Source organism: Arachis stenosperma, chromosome 1 (assembly GCF_014773155.1).
Source record: "Arachis stenosperma cultivar V10309 chromosome 1, arast.V10309.gnm1.PFL2, whole genome shotgun sequence".
NCBI classification, from domain to species: domain Eukaryota; kingdom Viridiplantae; phylum Streptophyta; class Magnoliopsida; order Fabales; family Fabaceae; genus Arachis; species Arachis stenosperma.
Window position 1 is genome coordinate 12,447,775 of NC_080377.1, and position 15,809 is coordinate 12,463,583.

General features: G+C 32.9%; 1 pseudogene; it reads right to left on the minus strand.

Annotated features, from left to right (window-relative positions):
* Nucleotides 1-4,820: 4,820 nt before the first annotated feature.
* LOC130946516 (glucuronokinase 1-like) lies at nt 4,821-5,879 on the minus strand (annotated as a pseudogene).
* Between the last annotated feature and the right edge of the window lie 9,930 nt (nt 5,880-15,809).

A 15,809-nucleotide genomic window follows, 5' to 3' on the forward strand; every position in this document is an offset into this window, starting at 1 on the left:
TTGAGTTCATTTTTTTTACTGTTTCATCATATGGTTTTTTATTTTATTTTATTTGTTTTATGAAATTTTGACTTTATTTTTATATTCGTTAGAAATATATTGAAAAAGAAAAAGAATTATATTCATTAGACTAACAGTATTTGCATTGATAAGGACAATGATTATTATTATTATTTTTTTGATGTGTTATAAATATGGCTTACATTCTTCATATACAAAATTAAAAGAATTTACAATTTTTAAAATTATAATAGTTTGGTTATAATTTTTTTATTGATGTGACAAATAGATGATTGTTGACGGTAATTCTCCTTAAATTTTAGCAGTAATAAATTTTATTAATAATTCTAATTGCATCATTACTCAAAAAAAAAAAAAAAAACCATTTTTCTCTAAGATTTTCAAAGGAAGGTAGCTGTGATTTTGGCAATATAAAAGAAAAAAGTTTTCTTTTTTGTTCTTAATAGTTTTATTAAATTTTTAATTAAGTTTTATTATTGAGTAAAGTATACTTTTTGTTCCTAAAGTTTGATAAAAGTTTTAAAAATATCCTTAAGTTTTATTTTGTTTCAATTTTGTCCCAAAAGTTTTCGATTTGCATCAAATATATCCGACTAATTTTTCAAAAAATTTAAGATCAATTCAACAACAATTTTATAAGAACAACTTTCGATACAAGTAAATCAAGCATAATTTTTATGTATTATTGTTAGATTGGTCTTAAATTTTTTGAAATTTAGCCGTCAAGATATATTTGATACAAATTGAAAACTTTTGGGACAAAATTGAAACAAAATAAAATTTAAAGGTATTTTTGAAATTTTTGCCAAATTTCAAGGACAAAAGTACATTTTATCCTTTATTATTTTTTTCGATCAAGTCTTTATATCATGTTAGATTTTGTAATTAAGTTTTTACTGTGACAAAAATGTTAGAATTAATGAAATATTATGTTAAACAAAATGATTATACTTTATACTTGATTGAATATTTTATATAGTTTAACAGAATATTCTGTTAATTTCAACGTTTTTATCACGGTATGGATTTAATTACAAAATCTGATATAGTATAAAAATTTAATTAAAAAAAATATATAAAATCTAATTAAAAATTTAATAAAATTATAAAGACAAATAAAATAATTAAACCTAATTAAAATTTAGAATATTTGTCATGAATCACGGTTAACTCTATTGAAGGCCTTAGAAGAAGCATAATCTTAGTAGACACCAAAATAGGTTTGAACTTTAAAAAGAGTGCAGTTATATGGGGGAAATGATTTTTATATTCTTGATAAGAATTAGTCATATATAATCGATTTAAACTGGTTTAATAGTTAATTTATTTAAATAAGTATTAAAAATTTAAAAATTATTTTGTGCATCCTATCGACTAACAATAAATTTTTAAATGAAATTCTAATTAGTAATGTATTACTTTTTAGTTTGTTGAATTATGAAATAAAATAAAAAAATATTATTTATAAAAAATAAAAAGAGTGATTGTGAGATTTTTTATTATTTTATTTTATTTTTGGTATTTAGAGACATGTTTGAAAAAGCTTCCTAATTATTTTTAGTGAAATTTGCACCTCCGTAGTTATTAAGAAAGAATCATTTTTATCACAAATTAATTGAAAAATTGAAATGAATAAATTTAACTATTTTACTTCCAGAATAGCGTCGGCATCAATATAACTAAAGAAAAGTGATTTAATAGAAATAATAAAAAAAATTACTTGTTTCCTAAGTAAAATAATTTACTTATATAATAATACTAAAAAGAAAAAATACTTTATATAAGTTATTTAATGGAGGTGAAATTTTTTAAATTTAACAGCACATTATAATAATATACTATAACATTTAATACCATATGTATAATATTTTAAAGAAGGATGCCAACGAATTATAGTTCAAATAATATAGTTTCTCTATACTTAGTTAAATGTTACGAGTTCAAGTCTTAATCCTAATTTTAACAAAATATATTTTAAGGATGGATAATGAATACTATTAAAATATGAATACTACTAGTATTTCTAGTACTCCTTATTTATTGGGTATTGTGTAATATTAGTATAATTTTTTTATTAAAAAAAATTATTTCAACTGAATTAATATTGATTATTCTTAAATACAGCAACAAATCATTAGAAATTCTAGTTCATCTTTTAATGAAAAAACATTTTTTTCTTCATGAAAAGTACAATGAATTACATCATTTAGAAGCTTTACCTGATAATCTCCATGGGAACAGTATTCGACAACAACTCTTCTACTACCTGTAAATTTTGACGCAGCTCTAATTTTTTAGTTATTTCTACCATTTTGATGTTTAAATTACCAAGGACAACATCTCCAACTTTGGCCTTCGCAGGTCAAAATTTGATTCATGAGTTAGAGTGCTGCAATAAACAGAGAGTACTCTTAGTATTCTTTATTTATTGGACATTGCGTGACATTAGTATAATTTTTTTATTTTAAAAAAATTAATTCAACTGAATTAATATTGATTATTTTTAAATACAACAATAAATCATTGAAAATTCTAGTTCGTCTTTCAATGAAAATATATTTTTTCTTAATGAACACTATAATGGATTACATCATTTATAAAGTTTTCATGTTAGTGTCATTTAGACAGAAAAGAACAAGTTCAATTGGTTGTAACACAATGCTGTTTGGTTACATTCTTCTTGTAGAAGCTTTATCTGAGAATCCCACAGGAACAATATACCACAATAGTTCCTCCACTACCTGTAAATTTTGACGCAGCTCAACTTTTTTAGCTATCTCTACCATTTTGATGTTTAAATTACCAAGGACAGTATCTCCAAACATTGGCTTTCGCAGGTCAAAATTCTGATTCATGAGTGTTGCAAATTTAGAGTGCTACAATAAACAGAGAGTACTCATAACACTTCTAGTACTCTCTGTTTATTGGACATTGTATAACAGAAGTATAACTTTTTTTTTAATTTAAAAAAAATTGATTCAACTGAATTAATATTGATTATTCTTAAATATGGCAACAAATCATTGGAAATTCTAGCTCGTCTCGAAAAGATATTTTTTCTTAGTGAAGAGCATAATAAATTAGTGTAGACTCTGGTGGCTTATTTTTTTTCGTGAGTAAGGTGACTAAGTGGGCTAAACCAAAAGAATGCTGGCATGTGGCTTAGTGAGCAGAGACTAAAAGGTTTATTTGACTTTGCTGACTCCAGCAACTTAGGTAATCATTTAAGGTAAAAAAGTTGGATGGTGGACCATCATCTTTGAGAATTAATCAGATTAAGAAAAAAAGGCCAATTAGAAATTTTAAAAAGCTACCCAAATAATCTAAATGACAAAAAAATTCTCGAACACAAAGGCTCTACAACCACCAGATCACTATGTTTTCTATTAAAATTAATGCAAATTATAATACATATAGATATCTTTCATCAAATAGTTTATTTTTATTTAATTTGTTTTAATTTTAATTATAAACTCACTCATTCTTAAATTAATTATATTTTTATTTAACAATAATTATAAACTCACTTATTTTTTTATAATTATATAATATCTATTAATATTATTTTTTAATAAATACTTGTAGTATATAATAGTATAAAAGATATAAACTAATTAATAAATTATTAAATATTAAAAATAATAGTTATTTTAATATAAAAACAAAATAAAAATATTTATGATAGAGTAAAAATAATAAAATATTTATTGTTCATGTACCATATTATTTTAAAATAACTTGATATTTTAAAATGTTAGTAAAAATATGTATTTTAAATTTTAATTTTAAACTTTTGACTATTTTTTATTTTTTATTTACATAGGACCGAGTCAACCGGTTCAACCAGTAACCCAACGGTTGAACTAGTGATCCAGTGACCCAGTGATCTAACCGGTTCAATTACCGGTTCGGTTCTGACAACTATGAGTAAAATAGTTTGATTTTCACATATCTCTTTACAAATTAATTTAAAATTTATTGTTTGTAAAATACGATGAAAAACAATAATATGAGAATTTTTTATTATAAATCAATATCTTCTAAAAAACAGTTGATAATAAATAACAAAATGAAAAATTAATTATCTTAAATTAAGATAATAAAACATACATTTTACAAAAATTGTGAAAATTAATAATAATTAATTTTTTATTTTATTATTTTACTAATTTTTTATTTTAAAATATTCAAATTTTCTTATATATAAAAAATTTCATTATTTCCAAAAAAAATTACAATGAAAGATGAATTACTGAATTAGTGTTTTTGTTAATTGAATCTAATTTTACTTATAATTAATATAAGAAAATTTTGTAGTAACACGGATTTTTTAAGTTTTTCAATTAAAATTTTAAAGAATTATTTTCGTTTTTTAAATTTCATTATTAAAGGAATCTATCAATCTAATCCTAAAATAATAAAAAATCCTCTTTCTTTATTTTTTTCCTCTATATTATCCTCTTCACCTTAATTTTTCATTCATTTCTAAAAATCAGATTTATTCTTTGCCCAACCTATGTTTTGCACATTCAATTTTTTTTCTAAAACAAGTGTTTTTATCCATTTACACTTTAATCCGCCCATGTCACAGCCATTTTTTTAAGTCAAAATTACTCCACTGTCCCTACAGTAAACCTCACAAACTTACGCGCTCAATACTAAGCGATCTTTTTGACACATAGTTGATGGAAGACTCATCACTTGCCACATGTCAATATGTTATTAGCCAGTCAAACATCAGCCACTCTTAGCTACCTAAAGCCATACCACCAGAAAATCCACCTAATAAATTACATCATTTATAAGGTTTTTAAATGCGTGTCATATAGACGAGAAGGAACAAGTTCAATTGGTTGTAACACAAATCCTATTTGGTTACATTCTTTCTGTAGAAGTTTTACCTGAGAATTCCCATGGGGACAATATACCACAACAGCTCCTCCACTGCCTGTAAATTTTGACGTAGCTCCAACTTTTCTAGCTACCTCTACTATTTTGATGTTTAAATCACCAAGGGCAGCATCTCCAAACATCGACCTTCTCAGTTCAAAATTTCGATTCATGAGTGCTGCAAGTTTAGAGTAGTCCTTTTCTTCTAATGCCTTTCTTCCTTCTTTTGCTAAATTTGCAACTTCTTTCATTGATGATACAATGAACTCTTCACCATTAAGCCACCTCTACCTTACTTGACTATGAACCTTCCCAGAATCACTAGGATTCTCAGCATAGATTAAGTGCAGAGGTGGGAGGAGACTCACATCCAAAGGCTCATAAACTCCATGCCCCAGATTATCCATGTTTTCCTTGCTGAAATCCATGTAAACTAGACCCCCATAGACTTGTGCGACACGATCCTGAAGACCAGCAACTATGCCTAGCTCATTCTCTGCTGCGAGGATAAGGCCGGGCCTCACCTCAACCTTGATTAGATGACGGACATCATAGAAATCAAGAAGGCAGTTTAAGGCAGCACAGACAATCGCACTAGAACCTGAAAGTCCTGTCTGACGAGGTATATCAGTATCATAAGAGAGAGTGAAATTCTTCTCAGCCAGAGTAATGGCATTCTCCTTGCAGTAATTGTGGAAAACCTTGCAAATCGCCATAAGCAACCGCACTCCACCATAGTAACCTTCATTATTCAACCTATTCACCAATTGAGGAAGAGAGGTGAAGCGGACGAAATCGTGAATAGGATGCGGCTGAATTAAGAGGTCGTTGGAAGGGTGGAGGGTGACGGTGGCGGAGAAATTGGCGAGGTTGAGAGAGATTGTGTTGCCGTAATACACGTCGCTTGGGTTGCCGAGAAGCCCCACACGCGCGTAAGCCTTGTGCTTTATAACACTCTGGCCTTCCATTGCTATTTTCTCTCTTTTGTTTCAATGCTAGTCTCGAACCGGATCACTTGGGTTTGAGTTATTGCTCCTTAACAAAGAGTACCAATTCTCTGAATTTGAAAATAACTTAAAACTACCAATTGTTGAATTGGAAAAAAGAATAGTGGGAAGTTGTGATTTATATTAAGATAGAGCAATATTATATGTATTATGTAGTATCAAGTATATATTTTCAAGTTTTGATATTAAAAGTAAATGATAAGTAAGAAATATTAAAGATTTATTTTTATATTAAAAAAGAAAGTACATATGTGTTTCTTGAAGATAAAAGTAATTTGATTTGAAGTATAAAATTTGTTGTAATCTGAATTAGATTGATTTTATTTTATCTTTCAGTTCAATTCAAAATCCAATCTGAAGTTGCGACGATAATTAGATGGATTTATTTAACTTTTAGAAAAATAAAAAATTATAATTTTAAAAAGACAAGTATTTTTAATTGATAAAATAAATAAATAAAACTTATTTTATATTCTGATATTAATAATAAAATGTTAATAAGATTATATAGAGTAAATAATAATTGATCCTAAAAGATCACCTAATTTTTAAATTGATTCTGAAATATTAAATTAATAAAAATCGTATTCGAAAGATTTAAATCTTTCGAAGACAATTTTGATTAATTTAATTTTTTAAAAATTAATTTAACTATTTACTCACATGATATATAATACATAATAAATAGGGTAAAAAACGTAAACAAGCCAAGGAGAGAACAATTTGACACAAATAAGTCAAAACAAAATCTGATTCATCAATCAACCAAAGCACATTTCTATGTAGTTCGAACCAATTTGGTTCGAACTCAGTTTCCATGTAATTCGAACCAATTAGGTTTGAATTACACATTGTAAACATTTGCCACATAATTCGAACCAATTAGGTTCGAACTCCAACTCTATAATTCGAACCAATTAGGTTCGAATTACACACATTAAGTAATTCGAACCAGCTTGGTTCGATTTACACAGACCATATTTCGTACTAGGCTGGTTCGAATTAGTGAGGACCAGACCTGTATATATATATATATGGTGTGAACGTGAGTTGCTATCATTAGAGGGGAGGTAAGATGGCTAGTGAGGAGAGTTTCGTAGTGTTGGTTCACCACAGAGGATCCATTAAGAGGAAAACTCGTTCCGGTGTGAAGTTCACTGATAAGGATCCTCTCTGTATTATCGTCAGGCCTAAGACGAGGTATGAGGACCTTGTTAGCTCTGTACTGCTGAAACTTGGTCTAGAAGGTGTGAAACGGGTTAAGAAGTTTTTTTTATCGAATTCCAATCACGGTGCTCCAAGAAACCGTAAAGTACGATTGTTTCACAATCGGGAGTGATGATGACTTGCAGGTCATGTTTCATTGTCGCCGGCAGTTTCCAGAGGTGAGGACACCAGAACTGTTGGCAAAGTTGGTTGACGCGGTGTCCAGCTCGGGGGTTCGAACCGGAATACCACCACTTTAGCCACGGTAGCCGGTTCTAGCTCCAGACCAGCCGTTGCATCTTCCTCCATCCCTGCGTACGAGCCACCCGTCCAACCTGTCACCTCCCTGTTGAGTTAAGAAATTAACTAAATTAATTAGTGATGACAAACATTATTTTTGGACAAAATAAATAATTGGTGTTGATTAATTGTATTTATTTTTACTAATTGTTTATTGTTGCAGGCCAAAATTTCAATAGCCCGAATGGAATAAAAAGCAATTAGCAAGGATGATTGGGCTGAAAGCAAAAATCAGAAGCCCAAGAATAAGCAAAAAGATAGAAGCCAAAGAAATCAGATGGGCCAAACGGGTTACATGAACTAAACCGATCCAAGCCCGTATCCATCCCACAAAGCTTCTCTTCTTCAGAAAAGTAAGAAAGAGAACGAGAGTGAAAGAGCTTCTTCACCAAGCAAATCACCAAAGAAGCAAGAAAGAGAAACTAAGCTTGAAAGGCAGAAGTCATCTCAACAAATCCAAACCAAATCAAGCTTAGGTTATTGGTAAATCTTTTCCTCATACATGCAACTCGGTCTCATTTCTTCTTCCCAACTCTCTGCTCTATCCGAAAATGGTATTCAAGGGAAAGTTGTTCTCTGCCCTATTCTGTTTCACATCTACGGTCACAAGTGATACTTGGGACCAAGTAGTTTTTCAATGGCTAAGATCAAGTTGACCATGAGAAGATTTCTATGGTTACTGCTTTATGGCTTTCAGTCAAGATGAGGAAGTCAGAGAAAAAGTGTAATGTCCCAAGTTTTTCTTTACTACCGTACCCTCTAATTTTATCAAAATTCCTATACTACCCTTATTTCTTTTACCAAACCCTAACCCTAATTCCCAAATTAAACCCACTAACACTCACTCTATCACATACACCCCCACCCCCACGTACAGAAGCGATAAAGAGAGATGGGGAAACAGAGAGGGGGAAAACGGGGAAGAAGAGGAAGGAGAAGAGAGGGAGGGGATCGAGGAGAAGGCGCCGGGAAGACCATCGTCGCCGTTTTCGCAGAGTGGAGGTGGAGGAGTGACCGAGAGAGACCCTGACGTGAGGAAGAGAGAAAGTTGCGCGTGAGGGAGACAGAGGCTTCGACGGAGTTGTTCTGCCACTGATGCCGTGTCCTATCACCGTTGCCAAGCTTCCATAGCCGCCGTCGTTGAGGGAGTGACCACTGTCGAATCCTGGCCGTTGCTGGTGCTACTCCACGCGAGAGGAAGGGGAGCGATGAGATAGAACATGACCGAAGGAGAGGAAAAAGGGGTTGTCGTCGTCGTCGGAATTCTTGGTTGCCGCCGTTGTTCCTGTTGAAGCTTGTCACCGGAGAAGACAAGCTGCCGCACCATCCTTTTCATTCCGACACCGAACCTTTTGTTCGTAATGCTTCCATTCATGCTTTGCTTAACACCCTATTTCTCTGCCATGTTTTCATCTTAATTTCAATAGTTGATACCTCCATTTTAGTATCACTGTACTCTGCTGGAACTGTCAAAATTGTGGTTGCTGTAAGTGGGATTAAAATTGGAGATGCCACTGCCACCGTCCAAATTTTGGGCTCTTTCATACCCTTTAGTTTGGTACTTCGAGTTCGGTCTCTTCAGATCCTTGGGATCAAGTTGTGAGTAGGCTTTACATTTATAATTATTTGACTTTACATCTATACTTATTTTGATATATGCTGCTTGAATTTATGACTTTACTTACAAGTTATTAATCAAGGATTCGAATTTGATTTTAATAATGGATATATTAGAACTAAATATTTATTTCTGTAAAATTCAGATTTTTAACATGCACATGAGACTGTATACATGTTTGATGAAGTTTTGAATTATTTTAGAATATTCGATTTTATTTGAATATGTGTTTTTGTAACATTAAAGTATTATGGATACTTACTTATATGCTCTGAATTTGTAAAATATATTCGACATTTCATATGATTGAACAAGATTTTTGATTAGAAAGTATTATTAATTTGATTTGATACTATATATATTTGAAAGATCAAAGATTGGTTGCATTTGAAATTATATGTTTTGAATTGGTTTGGGAGGCTCGTATTAGAAAACCGTAGTTAACGGCGGTTATGACGTTAACCTAGATGCATCTGGCTCAGACCTTAGCTAGCAGGGGCGTTGCTAGCCTAACGTGTAGGCCACACGTTGGATCTGTTATTCCGTACGGACACACTAGAGGAAAGGGCTACCCTTAGAGGTGGAGCCGCCCAAGTGTGGACTATTTGATTTGATTTCTGTATGAGAACTCCCTTATTGATTCACTTATTCATATAAATTATTACTTTCTAACTAAAATTTTTCATAATAATGTTTAGATGGTCTCATGTGAATTATAAATGTACTGTCTAGTCACTGAGTTGCAAAACTCACTCTTTTTTTTAAAAAATATTTTTCAGGAACAAGTATTTGATTATGTGAGCTTGTCTATTCAAGAGTAATCACCTGCAATGGGTTCTATTCCTTGTTGAGTTCTTAGGCATCATCTGCTCCATATGTCAAAGGCAGGATCTATCTATATTTATTTATTTTATTTTTGTTCAATTATGTAATTATTCATTCTAGAAAGTGTAAATTTATCAAAAATTATTTGTAACATTTTTATTTATCTTATATTCGAATCTGTTAGGCTTGCTAGGAAACTCTTTTTTCTGAGCGCCAGTCATGGCTCATTTTGGGCTGTGACAAAAAGTTTTTACTCTGGGGATTAAGGTAAAAAAGTGAATCTGTGGGTTGGTGAAGCTCAAGGCTCAAGGTGTTGACCTTGGAAGAAGAACCAAGCAACATGCAAGGGGATAAAAAGAAACTTGCTGTTCATTCAGAGGCAAGGAGAGAAAACCAGAGTTTGTGAGTTGAGTTCTGTAAAGTTCCTCTACTTGGATAATGCTCTCTTTCAAAGAAGCATTCGGCCAACACTGAAGAACTGTATCTGAGGTTTGTAAATCTGGTTTTGCACATAGCAAAGAGGCTGCTGATGAAGTCAATCTCCTTCATGTTTTACTGATTGTAATGTACTTTTCCAAGTTTATCTTTTTGTAATTTCTTGTGAGAAAAGGCATTGTGAGAAAGCTCAAGTAAAAGCCATGAGTGGAAAAAGGCTGAGTGATACAATTGAGAGAAAAGCCTAGAGTTATTTTTCTGATTTCTTTAGGTTGGCTAAGTGTCTTGTATCTTGTACCTGTTTGGTATCCCTTTCTTAGTTGGGTTAGCACTAAGAGTGAATAGTTAGGAGTTAGCATAGCCAATGTCAAGTTAGGATAGAAGTTGAGTGTGAAATTGGTGTATGTAATTCTGTTAACTATAGTGAAATTCTTCCATAATTGTGGAGGAGACTGGATGTAGGTTGCATAGCACAAGGCAACCGAACCAGGATACATGCTGGTGTTCGCTTTTCTCTTCTCTGCTGAGTTCTGTTTTCTGATATTCATGAGACAAAAATAAATTGTCTCATAAATTTCCGCTGCTGAGTTCAAACAGAATCAGAATTGTAATTTTGTTTAAAAGGGTCATAACAGCAACTTAAAAAGGAAGGCATAGATTCAACCCCCTTCTCTAAGCCTACCACAACCTTCAATTGGTACCAAGAGCTGAGGTCTCAAGAATCAAGCTTAATTGCTTGGAGCAAAGATCCAATGGCAAACAACTTGGGCACAACCACAGTTGCTTACACCCTCACTGAAGGCTAGTCAAACAACCGGCCACCTTTCTTCAACGGGAAGAACTACTCCTACTGGAAAGAAAGGATAAGGATCTTCATCCAATCCATTGACTACAACATATGGAAGATCGTTGTAAGCGGTCCAAAGATCCCAACAAAAATAAGTGCTGATGGAGTGGTGACTCCAAAAGAAGAAGCTGAATGGAATGAAGATGATAAGAAGAAGATAAAGCTGAATGCTAAAGCAATCAACCTTCTCCACTGTGCTATCAGCTTTGAAGAGTACTGGAAAGTGTCTAGATGCAAGACAGCCAAAGAAATTTGGAAAAAAACTCCAGGTTACAACGAAGGCACCAAACAAGTAAAAGAAACGAGGATTGATATGCTGCGAAAAGAGTACGAGATGTTTAGCATGAAGGATGGAGAAAGCATTGATGAAGCGTTTGAGAGATTCTCAATCATAATCAACAACCTTGATGCTATGGGTACAAACTATGCAGAACAAACCTTGGTGAGAAAACTCCTTAGAAGCCTCACAAAAGAGTGGAAAAATACTGCCACTGTCCTAACCGAGAGTAACAACATAAGTCCCATAACCTATGATGAGCTGAGAGGAAAACTTCTTGCCTATGAAGCCACACACACAAACACAGACTCAAAGAAAAAGGGAATAGCCTTCAAGTCACAAATAGAACCAAAAAAGAGTGAGTCTAGTAATGGTATTTCAGATGACGAGCTTTTGTTTTTTGCTAGGAGATTTAGAAGGATGATGAAGAGCAAGGGCAAATACAAGGGTTCAAGCTCAAAGGAGCACAAGATAGACTTGAGCAAGGTGACGTGTCATCATTGCAAGGAGGCTGGACACTTCAAGTCAAACTGTCCAAAGCTCAAAAAGGAGGACAAAGGAAAGAAGGAAAGGAAGAGAGTACTCATGGCAGCTTGGGAGGATCTTGAGAATGACTCAAATGAAGAAGAAGAATCTGAAGGAGATGACAAAGACTGCTTCATGGCTGGAAACAACAATCTTGATGAGGTAAACTATTATGATTTGACCATTGAGGACTTGCATGCTATTGTTGATGATCTCACTTTAACACATCAAAATTGCTTGATAGATACAATGAATGCAGATCTGAAAGAGATGTGTTAAGAGCTGAAAATAATTTTTTAAAAGAAAAAGTGAAGGAAACTGAATGTGTATTGGACATCATTGAAGAAAACAGATTTCTAAAATCTGAACTTGAAAAATTAAAAGGAAAGCACATTGTTGTGGATCCTTCTCATGAGTTAATTGCTGAAAATGAAAGATTAAATGATAAGATTAAAAGGCTGAATGGTGACTTAGCAAAATTTGCTCAAGGTTCCAAAAACTTGGACAAATTACTTGCAAGTCAAAGACCATTGTTTGAAAAATCTGGTTTAGGCTACATAGCCAAAGAAGATGCAATTTTTAATACTTCCTCTATAAAATTTGTGGCTTCTTCATCAAATACCAAATCCATACCAAGCAAATCAGGTATCGGATATGTTTCAACTTGTGAAGAAAAATTTGATGAAGCAAACACAAGTGAAACTAATCCTTCACCAAGAACTGGTCCGAGTCCAAACCGGCCAGGTTTGGGTTACATTTCAAAAATTGAGGATGCTTTCAAGAAACCAATATTTTATAACAAAACCTCATTTTTGAAAGGTAAAAATATTCAAAAAAATTCTGGTGAAAACATTTTTGCAAAGAGGAATAATTATAACAAAAATCAATTTGTCAAAAGAAATGCATCTCCTCCAAAAACCAGAAAATTCCAACCATTTAACCATTTCAAGAAATATAACTCACCTCAATTTCAGCGGCACACATCAGAAAATCATTGTGTTAATTGCAAGAAATTTGGTCACTCATATGCACAATGCTTCATTGAAAAAAGAGTTGTTGGAAACAAAGTTTACAATATTGTTTGTGATTTCAATGCACTTGGGCAACCAAGATAGATTAACTTCAAAGGATCCAAATTAAATTAATTTGGATACCTAAGGCTACTTGAAACTCATCATGCAGATTTGTCTAGCATCCAAGAACAAAAAGGACATGTGGTACATGGATAGTGGATGTTCAAGGCACATGACTAGAAGGTCAACCTACTTCATCAAACTAAATAAGTATGATGGAGGTTTTGTGACCTTTGGAGATGATGGTAAAGGTAAAATCATTGCTGTTAGAAAAGTAGGTAATGAGCAATCTACTTTCATTGATGATGTGCTTTTGGTATGTGGTTTAAAGCACAATCTTTTGAGTATAAGTTAGCTGTGTGATTTAGGATATTTAGTTATTTTCAAAAGGCTTGAATGCTGTGTTGTTAATGAAAAGGCAAATGAAGTGATGTTTGTTGCCAAGCATTTCAATAATATGTATGAACTTACTCTTGATGAACTAAAGAATCAAAATGTAGCTTGTCTTCACTCTAAAGAATCTGAAAAGTGGTTATGGCACAAGAGATTGGGCCATGCAAGTATGTTTCAAATAAACAAACTTGTAAAGAAAGAATTAGTAAGAGGTCTCCCTTTGATAAAGTTTGACAAAGACATCACTTGTGATGCTTGCCAAATGGAAAAACAAACAAAAAGTTCTTTTAAACCAAAGAAAGACATCTCTACTAAAAGACCACTTGAGTTGCTACACATTGATTTATTTGGTCCAACAAGAACTCAAAGCCTAGGTGGTAAACATTATGGTTTAGTAATTGTGGATGACTATACTAGGTTTGGTTGGGTTTTATTTCTTGCACACAAAAAATGAACCTTTTTCAGCCTTTGAACCTTTTTGCAAGAAACTTCCAAATGAAAAAGATTTAAAAATATCTTCTATAAGAAGCGATCATGGAACTGAATTTGAAGATAATTTGTTTGAATCCTTTTGTGAGGAACTTGGAATATCTCACAACTTCTCTTGTCCAAGGACACCACAACAAAATGGTGTTGTGGAAAGAAGAAATAGAAGCATACAAGAGATGACAAGAGCTATGCTTTGTGAGAGTAATGTTCCAAAATTTCTTTGGGCCGAAGCGGTTAACACAGCTTGCCACATTTTAAATAGAACAATCATAAGGAAATTTTTGAAGAAAACCCCTTATGAACTTTGGAAAGGCTACCCACCAAACTTAGATTACTTGCACATCTTTGGATGCAAATGTTTTGTTTTAAATAACAAAGAAAATTTGGGTAAATTTGATCCAAAGGCTTATGAGTGTTTGTTTGTAGGATATTCCACAACTAGTAAAGCATATAGGGTTTATCATCAAGATGCTAGAATTATTGAGGAGTCCATACATGTTACATTTTGTGATACTAACTTGGTGCAAAGCATTTTGGAAGATTGTGATGCAGGAAATCAAGCTCAAAAGGAGGATGAAACTGCTCAACATCATGGAAAAGAAAATTCTGGACAAGCTGAACCAGAAACTGCAAATGCTGAAAATTCAAGAGACCATTCCATTTTGTCTCATGAATCTGAAGGAAATCCTGCAGCCAGTAGCGCCCAGAATCCCTTGGTGACTGAATCTGCCTCCATGTCCACCAGACCTCGTGAGTGGAGATTCTTGAAGAATTATCCTGAGAAATTTGTCATTGGGGACGTCTCTCATGGAGTGCAAACAAGGTCTTCCACTAGAAAGGCAAATGAAGGATCCAACATTGCCCTTCTATCACAAATAGAGCCTCAAAACGTCAAGGAAGCACTTAGTGACCCTTCTTGGGTTAAAGCTATGGAGGATGAGCTTCTTGAGTTTGAAAAGAACAAAGTATGGACTTTGGTTCCAAGGCCAAGTGGAAAGAAAGTGACCGGCACCAAGTGGATATTTCGGAACAAGTTGGGAGAAGATGGTAGCATTGCAAGAAACAAGGCAAGGCTAGTGGCTCAAGGATATGACCAAGAAGAAAGAATAGACTTTGATGAATCCTTCGCCCATGTTGCCCGAATGGAAGCCATAAGACTTCTCTTAGCTTATGCTGCATTTTGTGGTTTTAAATTATATCAAATGGATGTGAAATGTGCATTTTTGAATGGTGTGATAGATAGAGAAGTGTATGTGGAGAAGCCTCCTGGTTTTGAAAATAAAGATCATTCTAATCATGTTTTCAAATTGTCTAAAGCTCTCTATGGTTTAAGACAAGCTCCTAGAGCTTGGTATGAGAGACTTGGCTCTTTTCTTTTGAAAAATGGTTTTCAAAGAGGCACCACTGACACAACTCTATTCATCAAGAACTCTAATGATTCTTTTATTCTAGTCCAAATATATGTTGATGACATTATTTTTGGATCAGCAAATGAATCCCTTTGTTCTGAATTTGGAAAACTCATGACAAGTGAATTTGACATGAGTATGATGGGTGAACTTAATTTCTTCCTTGGGCTGCAAATTAAACAAACTGAAAAAGGTATTTTCATTCATCAAGAAAAATATGCCAAGGAATTAGTTAAGAAATTTGGTATGGAAAATGCCAAACCCATGGGAACACCCATGCATCCTAGTTCTAAATTAGATAAGGGAGAAACTGAGAAAGATGTTGATGAGACTAGGTATAGAGGAATGATTGGTTCACTTATGTACTTAACTTCCTCTAGACCTGATATTGTGCAAAGTGTTGGATTGTGTTCTGGGTTCCAATCCAAACCTAAAGAGTCACATCTTTCTGCAATTAAAAGGATCATTAGATATGTTCATGGCACATCTAATTT